Source organism: Anomaloglossus baeobatrachus, chromosome 1 (assembly GCF_048569485.1).
Source record: "Anomaloglossus baeobatrachus isolate aAnoBae1 chromosome 1, aAnoBae1.hap1, whole genome shotgun sequence".
NCBI classification, from domain to species: domain Eukaryota; kingdom Metazoa; phylum Chordata; class Amphibia; order Anura; family Aromobatidae; genus Anomaloglossus; species Anomaloglossus baeobatrachus.
The window spans coordinates 905685061-905691060 of NC_134353.1; positions in this window are offsets into that span (position 1 = coordinate 905685061).

Below are 6000 nucleotides of genomic sequence, written 5' to 3' on the forward strand. Positions count from 1 at the left end.
TAAAGTGTCTATTGGCCTAAATAACTTCACATTACCAAAGAAAAGGAAGAAATTAAATGCCTAATAAAAATAAATATTAAAATATATATACCTTATAGGTGACACATTAAAAGGCCATAGATGCCACAAAGCTAAAAAAGGAGACAATAGAAACGTGTACACATAGCTGTAATATAATGGCTGTAATGGTAAAAGACATAAAACAAATAATGTGTAAAATACAAAAATTTATGGTTACTGAATTAGATTCAAACCCGAGAAGGAGGATAAATAGGGCCATATGGCATGTCATGATGGCAGGGACAATAGTAAATGCCTAAATAGGTGTAAAGAAAGAATTATGACCCCTAAAGCCCGCTTTACATGCTGCAATGTATCTTACAATGTGTCGGCGGGGTCACGTCGTAAGTGACGCACATCCGGCATCGTAAGTTACATCGCAGTGTGTGACAGGTACTTGCGATTGCGATTGAACGGTAAAACGTTCATCGCACGCACGTCGTTCATTCCTCATGAATTGAACGTCAGATTGTTCATCGTACCCGTGGTAGCACACATCGCAGTGTGTGACACCCCAGGAACGATGAACAGATCTTACCTACGTCCAGCGGCTTCCGGCCAGTAATGCGGAAGGAAGGAGGTGGGCGGGATGTTTACGTCCCGCTCAGCCCCGCCCCTCCGCTTCTATTGGCCGGCTGCCGCGTGACGTCGATGTGACGCCGAACGTCCCTCCCACTCCAGGAAGTGGACGTTCGCCGCCCACAGCGAGGTCGTATGGACGGGTAAGTACGTGCGACGGGGGTTAATCGTTTGTGCGGCACGTTCAACAAATTGAACGTGCCGCACATACGATGGGGGCGTTGCAAATCGTGCACGATATCGTATGCGAAATTGCAACGTGTAAAGCAGGCTTTAATGTGGTACAATTAGTGAAGAGCGGGCACTACCATGCGCGGGTGTTTGGTACTCATTACTAGTGTTGAGAGTGCACTACCATGCTTGGTTGCTCGGTACTTGTAACTAGTGATTGATGAGCAAGCACTACCATATTCTAATGCTTAGTACTTGTAACTAGAGATGAGTGAGCACTACCATGCTCAGGTGCTCGGTACTCGTAACTAGTAATGAGCTACCACTACCATGCTTGGGTGTTCGGTACTTGTAACTAGTGATGAGCGGGCACTACCATGCTTGGGTGTTCGGTACTTGTAACTAGTGATTGATGAGCGGGCACTACCATGCTTGGTACTCGTAACTAGTGATGAGCAAGCACTACCATATTCTAATACTTAGTACTTGTAACTAGAGATGAGTGAGCACTACCATGCTCAGGTGCTCGGTACTCGTAACTAGTAAGCTAGTAAGGAGCTACCACTACCATGCTTGGGTGCTCGGTACATGTAACTAGTGATGAGCGGGCACTACCATGCTCAGGTGCTCAGTATTCGTAACTAGGGATGAGCGGGCATTAGCATGCCTAGGTGTTCAATACTCGTAATTAGTGATGAGTGGGCACTACGATGCTCGGGTGCTCAGTACTCGTAACTAGTGATGAGCGGACACTACCATGCTCGGGTGCTTAGCACTCGTAACTAGTGATGAGCGAGCACTACCATGCTCAGGTGCTCAGTATTCGTAACTAGTGATGAGCGGGCACTACCATGCTCAGGTGCTCAGTATTCGTAACTAGGGATGAGCGGGCATTAGCATGCCTAGGTGTTCAATACTCGTAATTAGTGATGAGTGGGCACTACGATGCTCGGGTGCTCAGTACTCGTAACTAGTGATGAGCGGGCACTACCATGCTCAGGTGCTAAGTACTCGTAACTAGTGATGAGCGAGCACTACCATGCTCAGGTGCTCAGTACTCGTAACTAGTGATGAGCGAGCACTACCATGCTCGGGTGCTCAGTACTCGTAACTAGTGATGAGCGGGCACATTCCATGCTCGGGTGCTCAGTATTCGTAACTAGTGATGAGTGAGCACTACCATGCTCGGATGCTCAGTACTCGTAACTAGTGATGAGTGAGCACTACCATGCTCGGGTGCTCAGTATTCGTAACTAGTGATGAGTGAGCACTACCATGCTCGGGTGCTCAGTACTCGTAACTAGTGATGAGCGGGTACTACCATGCTCAGGTGCTCAGTACTCGTAACTAGTGATGAGCGAGCACTACCATGCTCGGGTGCTCAGTACTCGTAACTAGTGATGAGCGGGCACTACCATGCTGGGTGCTCAGTACTCGTAACTAGTGATGAGTGAGCACTACCATGCTGGGTGCTCAGTACTTGTAACTAGTGATGAGCGGGCACTACCATGCTCGGGTGCTCAGTACTCGTAACTAGTGATGAGCGGGCACTACCATGCTCGGGTGCTCAGTACTCGTAACTAGTGATGAGCGGGCACTACCATGCTCGGGTGCTCAGTACTGGTAACTAGTGATGAGCGGGCACTACCATGCTCAGATGCTCAGTACTCGTAACTAGTGATGAGCGGGCACTACCATGCTCAGGTGCCTGCTCATCACTAGTTACAATCCAATAAGTAATGGCTTAGAAAAAATAGTAATTCATGTAATCCCGGATAGTCCGTAAGAAGGTAAGTAACTCAACAGCCAAGAAATTAGGGGGGGAAAACACAGTCAAGATAGATACTCAAAATATAATTAATTAAAAACGTAACATGTATCCCCATCCAGAGAAAGGAACACGCTCAACGAGTTTCGCTGAGTCTAGTAAAGAGTAGTAACATTAAAACAAAAGTAATTGAGCAAGTGATATTGAAGCAGGGCACCATGAATGATCCCGTGCTGTGTTGTATGGGTCTTTCAATGCTGCATTTGGTAAAAAAATGAATATTTTTTTTAAAGAGATTTATTTTTATATTTAGCTTTTTTTGGGAGTCAAAAGTCAAGAACCACTCAAATATCAATGAATAAAAAGAGAAGAGAACTGAATTTCATGTTGAGCTTTTGGTGAGTTTTTGGTGTTCCAGAATTTCTGCTCCTGTTATTAAAATTAGGTTACTTTGTATTTGTCATTGCATTTTTGTATTTTATCTGCTCCTTGGAAATAATTATGGAATTCAATTCATTCCTTGCATCCTAATAGGATTTATATTTTATTGCCTCTGCTACAATTAAAATGCTTTAGTATTTTTTCAGCCATGTGTTCAACGACCTTCTTAATTGCACAAATAACTCTTTATTTTTAGGAAGTGACATCATCTGATGTTTTATAGCCAATCACACGACAAGTAAAACTCTGCTTACCTTGTGATTGGCTAACGAGGTATACCATTTTCTCTCAGCTGTACACCCAATTATGTCTAATTTGTAGGCAATTGTTTTGGATCCTACAAAAAAACCCCGTGTAAGGCCGGTTTCACACATCCGGCTTTTTGCTGTTTTGCCGGATGCGGCGCTCTCCCGTACAGTTAATACAGTACAGTGACAGCGCAACAAGCCCCGGTCACATGCTGTCATGTGACCGGCGCATGTGACCCGGAAGTTACAGCGCTGTCATTGTACTGTATGAACTGTACGGGAGAGCGCCGCATCCGGCAAAACGGCAAAAAGCCGGATGTGTGAAACCAGCCTAACACGTCAATGGGGTTTTCAAAAATCCGACTCAGATGTAGCAGATTTTTTAGACTTCAGGGTGTTCTGAAGATTTTCAAACCCTCATGTATTGCTATATGTTGTAGGTTGCTGTCTGAAAACTCACCCTCATGCGTGCTTTACACGAGACGAGCGATCGTGCGATGCATCGTCGGGGTCACGGTTTTCATGACGCACATCCGGCATCGTTCACGATGTCGTCTCGTGTGACACCTCCGAGCGACGCAGAATCGCTCACAAATCGTGAGTCGTGTACTCGTCGCTCAGTTTTAAAAAATTGTTTAACTAAAATGGCGCCGGTTGTTCATCGTGTGACACCCCGGGAACGATGAACACATCTTATCTGCATCCCGCGGCTCCCGGCGGCAATGCGGAAGGAAGGAGGTGGGCGGGATGTTTACGTCCCGCTCATCTCCGCCCCTCCGCTTCTATTGGCCGGCGGCTGTTTGACGTCGCTGTGACGCTGAACGTCCCTCCCACTTCAGGAAGTGGATGTTCGCCGCCCACAGCAACGTCGCTCATCAGGTAAGTACGTGTGACGGGGGTTTCACGACTTTGTGCGACACGGGCAGCGATTTGCCCGTGATGCACAAACGACGGGGGCGGGTACGATCGATCGTGAAGTCGCACGATCGGTCGACTCGTGTAAAGCAGGCATTAGTGTCAGTGATCTTTTATCTCAAGTGTCAGTGCCATTTTCCTATACCCGAAATGTCAGCGTCATTATACTGTACCCAAGTGTCAGCGTCATCACCCTGTACCCCAATTTTTAGTGTACTTATCCCATACCCCAAGTGTCATTGTCATTACCTTGTAAAATATATGTCAGTGTCATTATCCTGTACCCCAAGTGTCAGTGTCATTATCCTGTACCCCAAGTGTCAGTGTCATTATCCTGTACCCCAATTGTCAGTGTAATTTATTCTGTACTGCAAGAGTAGGCGTCATCACTCTATACCACATTTGTTAGTGTTGTTATCCCATACACCAAGTGTCACTGTCATTATCCTGTACCCAAGTGTCAGTGTCGCTATCCTGTACCCCAAGTGTCAGTGTCATTATCCTGTACCCCAAGTGTCAGTTTGTCATTGCCCTATACCCCAATTGCAGTGTAATTTTCCTGTACCCCAAGTATCAGCGTCGTCACTCCGTACCCCAAGTGTCAGTGTTGCTATCCCATACGTCAGTGTCATTAACCTGTACCCCAAATATCAGTGTGTCATTATCCTGTACCCCAAGTGTCAGTGTCGTTATCCCGTACCCCAAGTATTAGTGTCGTTATCCCAAACCCCAAGTGTCATTGTCATTATCCTGTACCCCAAGGGTCTGTTTCAATATCATGTACCTCAAGTGTTAATGTTTCATTGTCTGTACCCCAAGAGTCATTGTCCTGCACCTAAAATGTCAGTGAGGCATTGGTCTTAGGCCTCAACTTTCCATGTTCTATCATTCACTACATAATAGAAGACTCCAAAAGAATTTAATTTTTTAATTTGATGTGGTTTTATCTTTTACCAAATTCTTCATGTTGAACTGCACAGTCAGTGTAATATTGGCTGCAGAGTGGAATAAATTTTTTTTTTCTTTAATTTTTTGTTATATTGCCTCTGCGTTGTTGGCACCTAATAAGTTAGCTATTGTTAAAGTCAAGTGGGTGTTATTAGATATTTTTCATTGGGTGCTTCTATTTCTTCTCTCTGTATGAGTTGCCTAATCATAAGCAGGCAGTAACAGCAGAAAAAGAACACATCCCCACCATAGTTTAGGTTTTTCAGTGTGTGAGATATAAGGATATAGCTTTCATCTCCTGGTCTAACCTCCTGCATGATTAGAAAGTGCAGGAGTTTGGAGAACAGATGACTCACACCTTTCAGACAAGGTCCCTGTAGGTGGAGGGGCAGCACAGCTAAGTTTAATGGTGTCAAATTCTAAACCCTTCTATCAGTTCTCCTCTTCTCAGTACTGTCAGCTCTGCTATATTACCCCTCCCCCACGCTGCCTGTCTGAGATGAGTCACATTTATGTCCATTGTGCTAAGGGCAACATGTAATCGCTCTGCATTGAGAGCTCAACAAGGATGTAATAACACCCAGCTCTACTCTTAGGGCTCATGCGCACGTAACCTCTGAATATTCTGCAGCGATTTGACAGCACATGTGCGCGTCAAATCGCTGCAGAAACACTGCATAATGGATGCAGTTTTTCTGTACAAAAAAAGTCGATTTCATGCGCTATGGCTGCTGCCCCCACCATAGACAGAGTGGGAGCTGCATCCATAGCGCACAAATTAATTAACATGCTCATTTTATCAACGCACGGATTTGGGTCAAATCTTTAGCACCCAAATCGCTGCGTTCATAAAAGCATCGTGCGCACGTA